Source organism: Gopherus evgoodei, chromosome 2 (genome assembly GCF_007399415.2).
Source record: "Gopherus evgoodei ecotype Sinaloan lineage chromosome 2, rGopEvg1_v1.p, whole genome shotgun sequence".
NCBI lineage: Eukaryota > Metazoa > Chordata > Testudines > Testudinidae > Gopherus > Gopherus evgoodei.
The window spans coordinates 25,385,260-25,398,724 of record NC_044323.1 but is presented as its reverse complement, the minus strand read 5'-3'; positions in this window follow the sequence as shown (position 1 = coordinate 25,398,724).

Sequence of the window (13,465 nt, the reverse complement as noted above, 5' to 3'; positions counted from 1 at the left end):
ATGAGAAACTCCTTACCAGAAGAAATCAGGATGAGCTCTGGCCTTGTCTCAATTATCACCCAATCTGTAGTGCTCTGAACTATTTTTTCTGTGATAGGCAGACATAGGCAGAATAATTCAGAGAGTGTTGGATGGGGAGGAGCATGCTGAGCAGTGTCTCTCACACAGGGTCATAGCGTATATCTACACAGCAATGGAAAACCCGAGGCTGGCCCATGCCATCTGATTCAGGCTCGCAGGGCTCAGGCTGCAGGGCTGTTTCATTGCCATGTAGACTCTCTCACTCCAAAGGGTCCTAGACCCCGGGATCTGGCCCAAACCTGGAAGCCTACATAGCAATGAAACAACCCCTCAGCCTCAGTCCTGCAAGCCCAAGTTGGCTGGCACGGTCCAGCTGTGTGTTTTTCTTTGCTGTGTAGACATACCCAAAGCATTTACAGCCAGAAAGGATTGCTGGATCGTCTTCTGCCTGCAGTTGCCATTATGCAGACAGAGGAAGAGAGGGTCATGGCCCTGGCCATGATCCTAATACAATGGGCTATGTTCTTTATGGCCTAAAGAGAGCAACTGGGCGCATTCATTCAAACACTCTAGAACTTAAGGGAATAGAGATTTTATATTGCCTCTGTATCCTTTCCTTCTATAGTGCAAAGCACAAAGGCAGACACAATTCAGCTCTTAACTTTTAACTTAATATTAAGTTTTCAATGATTTCTAACAAAATTCTGATCAAAGTGTATGAAAGCTGGATTTTTTATAGTTCTTTATGCACAAACTTAAACCTCTATTAACTGTAAGAGAAATAACATTGAGGCAGCTCCTGTGGGGGGAGGTGCTAGCATTTAGCTTTTTACTTATTAACACAAATAATCTTCCCTCTTGCTGTTTTTAGAATTTCAATAAAACTATTAAAAATTTAGAAAATGTCTCTAGGGGAAAAACTCTTAATAGGGGTATTTGCAGATTTTCTACACGTAATTGAAGGTTCAGGTTAATGACTCCCAAGTCAATGCTGATGCCCCTGTGACCTAAGGGAGTTGCTCTATCTTCTTGCTCTTCACTACAGTGGGAGCTTGAGACCTGGGTTCAAGTCCCAAAAGATCATTTGCATATGTGAGGTAATTATAATAATTATCTACTGGATCTGTGTGCATGGCAGCAATATAAAAATGTTACAGATCGGGTGTGTGATTGAAAAGGAACTATTCAGGGCTTAAAGGTCACAGCAGCAGGTAGAGTTATGATAAATGTCTCTAAACCACTGGAGCATGCTAGTCAGTTACTCTTAGCCTGTTTAAATATAGTAAATATTTTTCCCAAGTCTCCAATGGAGCCCAAAGTAACAGAATAAAAATGCTACACTTCCAAAGGAAAAAGTGAAAGTTTATGAAGTGAACACTTTCTCTGAATGAATCCAAGAAGCCCCACTTCTGCTGTGATACAGACAAGAAATCAACCAACCAGTAATGACAAGATTGCAGCCACAGAGCTGATTTTATTCATTAAAATAAATGAAGATGTTTTGAAACCTTCCATAAGCCCCTTTCTCTAATACAAAAGTGCAATGATGCTAGCAGCAAAAGTATTTAAACTGTGGAAGCCATGATCCACTGAATCTTAGAAACTGGGGTGGAAATGCTGAGCCTTTAGAGCTCTATAATGGGAGTTTTGTTATTGACTTCAATCAAGTCAGGATTTCTCCCAGTATTTTCAAGATGGTTTCACCAGAACTTGTATTATTTTTAAGGCCTAAGCCTGCAATTAGCTCCACTGAGTCATGCCCAAGGCCCAGGATTGGAGTCTTATCGTGACTACATGATGAACAAAAAAATGGCCATCATTCACGTGGGGCTTGTTACATTCTCGATCATTGTCAAATTTCCATAAAGCAACATTTAAAAAGGTACCATAGCACAGGAATGGTTAACTACCTTCAATATTTTGGCTGAGATATGATCATTGTAACTTGCGGGGCTCACAAAAACCAGTAAATCTTCCAAACCACTCTGCACTGTGTACCTCAAAGCAACACCCTAGAAGCCCCATATTCACCACTGTCATATAATATGAAATGGTTTGTACAAAATATGCCTTGTGAGATACCATTTTAAAAGTCTTGATCTGTTAAACATTAATATCCTGTTGGATTGCATGTGCTATCATTGTATATGAAGTTTTGCTATGTGTGTGTTACTGAAATATGTTGTGAGGTTGGGAACACACACAACCAACCTTTCAGGTACAACCATGGAGTAGACAGTGCTAATTGCCACTATCCCAAGAACTGTATACAGTGGAAACCTCCCAGAGAGAGCACATATAGGCAATGGAGAATGTTTGACAAATGTGGGCCGTCACAAACATAGATCTTTCCAGCAAGCTGGAAGAAATTATAAAGAGGTGAAGTGACATCTTGACTTGGCCTCACTCCCCCGACAACTCAATAGCAGGAAGCACATCTGGAGGACAAAGAGTTTGAACCAGGGGAGGGTGGTCCAGGTTGGAGAAGAGTCCTAGCCTAGGTATTCAACAAGACTATCTGTCAGAGTGAGACACTGCTTGATTCAAATCCAGTTTAGTTTAACCTTAGACTGCAGATTTATTTTATTTTTCAGGTAACCAACTATGATTGCTATAGTTACTACTTATAATCACTTAAAGTCTATCTTTCTATACCTAATAAATCTGTTTTGTATATTACCTAAAACAGGATGTTTTCTTTGAAGTGCTTGGGAAATCTCAGCTCAGTTTACAAAGGCTAGTATATGTCCTCTCCACATCAAGGGAGGGGTGGACTGGTTAATGAACGTACACTGGTCAGACTTCTGACCAGGACATGACAGTATATTCTGGGGTGCAAGGCTGGGGAGCTGGAGGAAATTGGTTAGGGCCTCTCTACTGTTGGTTTATGAGTGGCTGGGAGAAGCATTCATATAACTCAGTTGTGTGTGTCCCTGCCTTTGGATGTCTGTGTAAGTGCAGTACCTGCCAGAGGTTTCTATCTTGCCAACTGCATCACAGTGTGACAAGGATACCCTAGGCTGGTGGGACAGTGGGCTCAACAGTCTCGCAGTTCAGGTTGCATCCTGGAAAAATCCCATCACAACTATATCTTTCTGACACCCCTCTATGCGAAGTATGGCCAAAATAATTAGCACAAGTTTGCAGAAAATGTGAGTGGATGAAATGACCAAGCTCTAAACCCTTGATGAAAAACATGGGTTAAACACTAGCTTGACTTGTATGGGAGGAAATGAAAGGTGCAGGGAGAGGTCATGGAGGGAATATCCTTTGAACACCTACAAAACCCTTATTATTTTTTATTAATTATTGGCATTTGACCTAGAGGCCTCATATAATAATAATATGGTACCTGCCCCATAGGACTTACAACTGATGCAGAATTAAGGCAGACTGGTGACTTACACCCGGTGGCTGCTGGTGGAGGGAACCTGGCTAACACATCGCATTGTATTGTGTGGCCACAAGTCAGTATGGTCAGATGATTTAGGAGCCTGGCTAGACTCTCATCAGTCTTAAACTCCCGCTGATTCCCAGAAGCAGGCAGCAGGAGACAATGCATATGATCTCTTTTGGACCAGCCACAAAGAAAATTGCTCCATGTGCTGCTTCAGGTAACTTTGAGCCATTCTTTCTGGTCAAGCAGTCAGTATGTCTCAGAGTCAGAGAACATCTGCTCTAGCACTCTAGCTTTGCCTTCTCCCATTCTCCCAAGCCTGCAGTACACCTCTGTAAAACCAAAAGCCAAAACCCAGTCTCACATTCTTAGGCTTGTAGTACAAAATACAAAAAAACACCAACATACTGTAGATATTTAAATTTGCATATCTGTGAACAATATTCCTCTGCTGTATTCCAGATCCCATCATTCATCTACTGTATAATGGAACAAGGGGAAGGCTTAAAATAATTATGGGATTAAAAATTCAGAAGATTCTCAGCCTCAGATAGAAGCAACAGAACTTGTAATTTGATGCCATCTGAACTACAGCAAGCCAATGGGAAGCAGGAGAACATTAATTTTTGCAGCTGTTTTGTTCAATAACCATAATAATGTAGTTGTTAGACATAGACAAACCACATCGGCTCTGGCAGAGCAAAAATAGGATCCAGAGCTAAGTACCTGTTAAGCTTTGACTGTGAAATGTTTACATATAATATCAGTTTTTCTCCAGTGCAAATGACACTAGGTGCCAGCTGTCACTCTGGTGTACACGGTGCTCAAAATGATCAGGAGCTCCCAGGAGGTGAGCTTCAGAACAATTTTTATTCCAGCAGGAATTGAGTTTTGGCACTTCTCCTGAATTCACAAAGGGAAACAAGACTCCCTGTTACTCATGAGCCAAGGGAAAAAATAGCATAGAGATGATTAAAAAAATGAACTAGTAAGTAAGACGAAAGATTAAGGCTGGGGTTTCCAAGGGAAACTGGGGGAGTTAGTTTAGTTCAAAGGATTCCTAATTCCTTTAGGCTCAATCCCAGCCTGAGTGTCAGATTGTGACACTGATATTCACACTAGTCAGCAGTAACTCCCACCCAAGGAGTTCCACTGAAGTAGGGATAAAAGGGTCATAATATGGCTGTATATGTTACAGAGAATTATAGAATTAACTGCCTGATCAGAGCAAACACAACCCCCCTTTTTAAAGGCATCATTCCTTCCTCTGTGCACACACACACACAGATACATACTCTCCCTTTCACCCTGTCTTTCTAACAAACACAGAAACACACACACACCCTACGTCTTGCTCCTCAATTCAGATCTTAGCTGAAACATCACAGATTTTTTGTATTCCCAAACTGAGAGTTGGTCCAGAATGTGACTGGCTGCTGGGTGAGTGTGCAAAGGATGGAAAAACCTCCACAAATGCAGTTTAAACAATGTCTTCATGGGACTTGGTCCTGCCTCCCCCTCCATGCTAGGCAGCATAGCTATTGGGCAGTGGGAAGAGATACTATGGTGAGGTGCTCAGTATATAAGAACCTGTATAGAATAGAGTAGTAGGAGCATGCTTCACCACCATAGATGCTTTGCTCCCCTTGTTAGCCTGGGAGCTCTAAGAAGAAATGTATCTCTTTGAAGGACAACCCTGTGACATTATACTCCATATTCTTTATGAAAATATGCTTGTGGTAGGAATGTGACATAACTAAGATATGCTTTATGCAAGATAACTCTTGCAAGGTATCATTGGAAAGGATATAATTTACTGAATGTGATTATCCTATTTGTATGCCTGTATCATTTCTGTATCTGAAGTTAGGAATATTGACTATATATCTGTATTTCAGCTATGTTACTTTGGGTGATGCTCCCTTGCTAATGCTTCAGGTACAACAATGAAAAAGCCCAACAGTGCTGATCATCCAGCAAGAGACAAAGGACTGTAAAAGAGCCTTAGTCTTTCTGTGAATCTGTGGGTCAGCCTGTGAAGAACAACTACAGGGGCCCTACAGAGTCAAGTGGTCTTGTCACCTAATACTAAAACATTACCTACCACTTCTTGTAACTTTCCACTGTAAGGGAAGGGGGGTCAAACTAGGAAACAAAGGACTTCTGCCTTATGCAAATCCTATTGAAGGTGGGGAGTGAGCTAACTCAGGTCCTCAGTTCTCCCCTGCCACCCCACCCAAGATGACTGCTGGAAACAACTTAGACTGAGCAGGGGGAAAGAACTGGACCAGGCTGGAAGGGTGTCTGGCCTGTGAAGAAGATCATTAGAACCACACTTAGGGTGACAACTCCCATGTAACCAGTTTCTTTAGTGTATTAAGCTTAGTTTGCGTGCTCTGTTTTATTTTCTTAGTAATCAGCCTTGTTCTGTCTGCTGCCTCCTTAACTACTTAAAATATACCTGTTATAGTTAATAAACGTATTTCTGGTTTATAATACAACCTAGTTTATGTGATTTCTAACTGATCGGGGGGGCATGAGAAATTGTGCATATCCTCTTCCACTTTGAGGGAAGAGGTGAATATAATATATCTTTGGGTCATTCCAAGGGAGGTGGACATCTGAATGCTGAGCAAGTCCCTTAAACTGAGTCTTCCCAGAGCTGATCTGCAGCTGCGTGGCCCTGCCTGTGTGTGTGTTAGAGGAGGTTTTAAGAGCCTGGCTCAGCAAGACAGATTAAAGGGGACCCATGCTGGCAAAACAGGTAGACTCAGGGGTATCTCAGTACATCAGGTGACTTCCCAAAGGGTCCAACCCATCACAAACCCCATCTAGAACCCCCTCTGAGGTGGTGAATCTGCACATAATAAGACAATGGCCAAGAGACACAGCTGAGCTTTGTCCTTCTTCACATAAACATGCATTTTATAAATGGCTATGTTCATTGTAGTTTCTATAGTCCTTCATGAAAAAGTCTTCTGTGAATGTGTGGACTCACCTCCGTGGCGCCTCCTGCTGGTTGCTTCAGGGAATTAGCTCAATTCCAGCTACGGAGCGCCTTCTGCAGGCCAGTGATCCACCTGTCCTCTGCTGGCCCCGGGCCCCTCCCTGGACCTCGGCGCCCCTTTAACTGGGTCTCCCCTCTCCCAGGGGAAACCCACCCCACTATCCCCACTTTGCCTCAGTATTGGCTACTGCCCAGTCATTGTCTAGCCCCACGCCCTGGGGCCGACTGCAGTATCAGCCACTCATCATAGGCAAAGGGGTTTTGGCCTGGCTGCTTTTACTCACCCTCCGGCTGCCCATCTGCAAGCCCAATACCTTGCAGGCCTAGAATTAGGCCCTGCAGCCTGGGGAGTTGCTGGCCTAGGGCTTCCCAGCTCCTAAGGCTTTTCCCCCCGCCCTGCCTTCCTTTAGGTTCCCTGGGTGAGTCCCCAAGCAGCCAGGCTTGTCTCTCTCTCTCTCCCTGTCAGAGAGAAACTCCTCCTGCTTCTGGCTCCCTGACCTTCTTATTAGGCCCTGTGGCTCAGTTTGGGGCATTGCCCCCAGCTGCAGCCCCTCCCTCCATCAGCCCAGGCCTCTGGCTCCAGCTACGGCGCCTTGCCAGGGCTGTTTTAACCCCTTCTCCTCCGGAGCAGGAGTCCACCCTGCTACATCTTCATTATCTGAAATAGTTCAATGAACACTTTATGCCAATTGGCTTCAGCCTATGTGTTGTTCACAAACTATTCATTTCAGCTCTGACTTTGACTACTTGCTGATGTTAGTCTTGTGATAGATCACCTAGGTCACATAGTATTGTTTCTGCTGCATGATCAGTTGACTGAAACTTTAATAAAAAGGAGAGAAATCAATGGGATTTCAGGTTTGACACATGACCATTTTGCATTGGCAAAATTTGGGTTTCCCGTGAACTTTTCTGTGAAGAAAATATCACCTGCATCACCTTACACTGATAAAAAAAGGGAGGTGAATGCCTTCATAACAAATTGTTATTTTTTTCCAGTAAATCTTTGCATATACTCTTTTGGAGCTCTGCTAATTAATGATCTAGGTCTGGGCAGTTCAGGTGGAGTGGAGAAGGCAGTTGCCAAACTGAATTTACTAAACACATGGACCTTCTCTGAATAAAAATCAAGAGTAGTAGTATATCCTTTCTTTTAAATATCACAGGAAAGAATAATAGAGTTTTTTTCTGATAGGTTGTACCATATGCAAGTTATCACTCTCCAATCTATTTGCTCTTACAGATAAATAGCTTCTTAAGATTCAGCATTATGTTTTCTCTCCCTACCCTCCCCCTTTTACTGTCCTTCCTTAAAAGTGCTTAAAATGGAATCACTACCTGGCAAAAATTCTCTTTGAAATCAAAGCATTTTCAGCACACATGACTAAATGCAAAAAGTATCCAAAACCTATTAATGTCTAACTCATTTTATTTCATTTTTTTAATTAAAAAATAACTGCAATGTATGTTTGACTTTGATTTTGAAATTGTTTATGGGTTAATTATGCAGAGAAAGATTTTAGGAGCACAGAAAATAGAGTGCATTTTTAAATTTGTGCTATAAATCTTTTACAATAGGTCAATGGTTATGATGAAATGTGAAATAAGATGCCATAATACTATCTGAGGCCTACAATAAAAATATCAAAAGATTAGCATAAAATGTGCATGATTTACTGACAAATCATTTATGAATGTTTGTGTTCAGGATCGATTGAAAATCAGGTCTGTTGCCTCACCAGTTGGAAGGGAAATTTCCACACTTCCCCCACCCCCACCCCAGTGGGATCAAAACAAAGAATGATTTTCACATCAGCAGACCTTGCCAGCAGTTCTGTTCTCGGATCTGTGATTGTGATGTGTAATATATTTCTGTCAGTAAAGATAAGAAACGTGCACAATAGGAGTGTGAGGGCCAAATATGGCACTGAGCAGCCAGGCATTAAAGTTGAGAGAGGAGAGGGTGACATTAATAAACAGAAATGGACCTGAGGGGTAAAGTTCATAGCGACAACTGTATTCGAGCACTCCCAAAGCTGAGGTTTAGATGATCTTAGATTTGGGACTTTGGGTTAGATCATAATGCATCTAATCTTGAACTATGATAGTCAGATACTGTTCTGTATCTAGATGCAAACTTCCCTAAAGTTTTGGGGTGGGAAGAGGGGTCATTTTCTGGTTCATCTCACCAGTCTGTAGATGAGGAAAGATGGAAAAAATGCAGCAGAGAAGCTTAAGTGATCAGTCATGACCAGCATCCTCCACGAAGCAGAGAAGATCATAAGGGGCATGCCTCTGTGCAGAGACTACTATCAACCCTTAAATGATCCCTAATACCTGAAAGTTGGTGGAGTAAAGATAAGATCATGTCCTTGACACCTTCACAACAGCACATCCTCCTAGCACCAAAATATAAATGAGCTCGCCACCTGGTATGAAATTTGATCTCAGACAAAGAGCTTCCATCCTTATTTTGTCACAGTTGTCCTATATCCTGAAATATCAGTTCGGAGCCTTAAAAAAAAAAAAAGATCCATTTCCTTCTCTTTTTGTTTTAAACCTGTCCCACTCTTCCTTATGTTTGGGTATATTTGTCTTGCCTGAATTTTGAATTTTGATGACTACTCTAGGTTGATGGTAAAAGATATAGGACAAAGGACACAGTTCCCTTGAGAAAGAAGAGAACAGGAAGCAAAACCAGCAACTTTAAGGAGATATGTTTTCATACACTGTTTCCTTTAGAATTATTGGGGAACTTCAACGGTTTGTTAATAAGAATATACCTATCTCATAGAACTTCAAGGGACTCTGAAAGGTCATTGAGTCCAGCCCCCCTGCCTTCACTAGCAGGACGAAGTACTGATTTTGCCACAGATCTTCAAGTGGCCCCGTCAAGGATTGAGCTCACAATGGTGTGCTTAGCAGGCCAATGCTCAAACCACTAAGCTATCCCTCCCCTGTTAATGCTGTGTGGATCACACCTTAAGTGTCAATATCCTCAATGCTTTGATCTTTTTTAAAGGGTGAGAGAAAATATTTGAGGTTAATTTTCATTGTTTTTCATGTGCTGGGTGTAAAAAAGAAATATACATTTTGTTATATATACCCCAGGTACAAGCCATGAATATCCTGTAGCTAATAGAGATTTCTACAAATGTGTATAGTCATCCTAAGTGTGGTCACTGCAGTTTTCTGAGGCAGATTAAAATAAATACAAGATGAACATTTTAATCTCTTCTCAAGAAACACAGACTGCAAAAATTGCCCGTTCTATGTTCTGTGTAGTGTTTCTTTGGAATGGTTTCTCTTGTGTGTTTGTAGACCTTGTACGGCCATCATTGTTTCTCTTCCTAGCTGTCTTTTAATTATTTCACAGGATGGTCATTATCTGCTGTACAAGTGAATAAATAACTATCCAATAAGGAATTTCTCCAGAGCAGGGCCAGCTTTAAGCCGATTCCCCGGAATTGGGCCCAGTGCCTAAGAGGGCCCTGCCCCTTAGGCATCTTTTTAATTTTTTTTGTTTTGTTTTTTTCACTCACCCGAGAGCAGAGCAGAAGGGGTTCGCTCTGGGTCTTCAGCGGCATTTCGGTGGCAGGGGATCCTTAGGTGCCATGGAAGACCCGGAGCAGACCCCCCCGCCACCAAAGTGCCACCAAAGCCCCAGACCACTGCCAGGTATTCGAATTGGGCCCCGCTGTTCATAAAGCCAGACCTGCTCCAGAGTCACAGTTTCAAAAGCCATGAAATGCACAGAGGAAAAAAAATTGTCGGCAGAATATTATTCATAAATAGCACCCTGGCTTGCAGGCTTAACCAGTCATCTTACCGAGTTTGCTTTTGGATAGTCATTAATGCCTGGAATGGAAATGGGAATGAGGTTTTTGGCTGCCTTATGCATGATGGGTGTTTTCATATCCTTGCAGTAAGGATTCATGGCTCATTATAAAGGCATGCATGTTTCCAAGGAGTGTCATTATTTTACAGAGAAATGGGACATATACTGAATGCCATGAGCAAGGCAGATTTCAGAGTTGCTGACTGTGCTAAAGACCCAGCTATCTAGTTTATATATATATATATATATATATATATATAAACTAACTAGTTTATATGCAGAAAAAGGAACTAAATTTGTGTGATAAATTATCAGTTGCAAATTATTCACTTAGCTCTAATATTCATATTTTACCATCAAAATTGAAAATATGCAACCTTTATATATATTTATATAAAACGATTGCATATTTTTAATTTTGATGGTAAAATATGAATATTAGAGCTAAGTGAATAATTTGCAACTGACAATTTATCACACAAATTTAGTGTCTTTTTCTGTAACCAAATCACCATCTCCTAGAATAGATTAACTATTCAAAATAATTTGCTGAATGTATGTACAAGTTTTTTTTAACTTCCATCTACTGATTGTGAACCATTCTCTGTGAGATTTATGGTTTTATTTTCACTATGGATTAAAATCATCCCTCTGAAAGGAGCCAACAGAAAATGTAGGCATCACTTAAATCTCAGAGCTGAAGTGGTAAACAGATCTTGTTCTGGTCATTTGCAGAGAAGGGAATTTCACATTTATTAAATAACTGTAATTCTAATTTTGGTTGGTTCCCCAACTGAAAGTCTAATATGTATATAGTTATGAGGAATGCTCTTTCATTTGAATTCATTTTCATGACTTCTGGTTTGTTTAGTTTTTTCCTTATTTATCAGGTATGTCAGTAAACTGTCAAATTTAAATTAGCAAAACACAATGGGCTAGAAATGTCTGAGTAACTGATTGTTTCACTGTATGCAGTGTTCCTGTAGCCATGTCAGTCTCAGGATATTAGAGAGACAAGGTGCATGAGCTAATATGGTTTAGTGGACAAACTTCTGTTGGTGAGTGAGAACATGAAAGCTTGAAAGCTCTCCCACCCAGAAAAGTTGGTCCAATAAAAGATATTACCTCATCCAGCTTGTCTCTGTGTGATTCACTGGCAGTTCCAAAAAACTGAAAAAAATGTTTTAGGTTGACTTGAAATAAAAATTTATCAAAATTTTAAGCAAACCAGAAAATTGAAAAAACTAATTTAAGATAAAACAAAAACATTTTGTTCATCCCAAAATGAAACATTTCATTCTGATTTTGAGAATTTTTTTAACTTAAAAAAGATAAAATATTTTTTTAACTTAAAACGATAAAATTGAAGGAAATTTCAAAACAAAAAGACATTTTGAATCAAAAAGGTTTGTTTAGAAAATGTCAAATTGAAATATTTAGGTTTCATTAGAAGTTTTTGCTATTTTTTCAACATGAACAATTTGGCAACAATGACACAAATTTGTGAAATGTTTTGCAGCTGTATAATCTGCATTTTTCACTGAAAAAGGTTTCAAACAAAAAAAATTGCACTGGATAAGTCAGATGTAGGAGCAGCACAAGTAAATACTTAGAGAAAGTAAAAAATGCACTGCACTTTTTAGACATGTTTATATATACATAGATATATGTATGTATATATATTTTACACATACACACACAACACACACCATCATTTCCAAATAATCCTAAAGCTTGACATTTCTTCCCTTGGACCCAATGCTCCCTGACAGGGCTGGTGCAAGGATGTTTCGTGCCCTAGGAGAAACTTCCACCTTGCGCCCCCCCCCTCCCCACGCCCCTACCCTGAGGCGCCCTCCCCCAGGACAGCTCCCCCCTTCTGCTCTGAGGCTCCCTCCTTGCGGCAGCTCCCCACCCCCCACCCTCCGCCCTGAGGCACCCCCTCCACCCCAGCTCACCCTTGCTCCATGCATGAGAACGAGCACGAGTGCCCCTAGTACACCGTGACTGCTTCACTTCTCCTGCCTCCCAGGCTTGCAGCACCTAAGCTGATTGTCGCCGCAAGCCTGGGAGGTGGGAGAAGTGAAGCAGCTCACCCCTGCCTCACCTTCTCCCTGAGCACGCCGTGGTTGCTTCAATTCTCCCGCCTAGAGAAGGCGAGAGAAGTGAAGCAGCCACGGCGTGCTTGAGGAGGAGGCGGGGCAGGGGTGAGCTGGGCGGGGAGTTCCCCTTCGTGCCGCCCCTCCCTTACTTGCTGAAGGTGACTATCCCCGCACTCCCCTGCCCCAGCTCCCTCTGCCTAAATGCCGGCGGCGATCGGCGCGGCCGAAGATCCAGCCGCCGCAGTCGCTGCCAAAGAAAATGGTGCCCCCCAAATCCCAGCATCCTAGGCGACCGCCTAGGTCGCCTAAATGATTGCACCGGCCCTGCTCCCCGATGCTCCTGATGCTTCCCACTGAATTCAATAAGAACAGGAATTGGACCATTATCAGAGCAAAATAAATGAAAATGATAATAAAATTAGATTTCTACACAGCTAATATTTCGTAAAGAAAGAGAGGGGCTCAGCTCTAGGCAGACTCATATCAGAGTCTTGTTACTGAGCAATAAAAGGGAAATATAATGAAAAATTTCTGAAATTCCTGCTGGGAGATTTAAAGAACAAAAATTTCTTTCTTTGGGGATTTTCACCAAATGTCGGTTAAATATTCCTGACATTTATTCTGAGATCCCATAGTGAGGGAGCACATGATAGGCAAGATTTAAGAAACTAATAATAGCCCATTTAAAATATTTATTGACTTGGATCTTGGCAAGTGGAACTGGAGGGTCTGGGTTTTTTTTCATATCTGAGAACTCTGCAGCTGTGCTATTGTATACCTTTGAGAACGCAAAGATAATAACAAGCAGTAGATGCTGAAAAGCGCCAGTGAAAAAGAAAACTCCACTCACTGTACATCTATTACATGTTAGTTATAAGCACACTGTACTAGTCTATTTTCAGTATCTAAGCTGTAGTGTACTGTATGCCTACTTGTATACACAAAACGATGATTCAATGTTTTATCGAGTATCCATTTAAAGGAACGTAGATTACCTTGGAAAAAGGCCGTAAATAGAACATTGATTTTCATATTCATTTTATTTCATTAAAATGTATATCACTCCAGATGGAAGAGTGACTAATCATGGGTTAGGATAG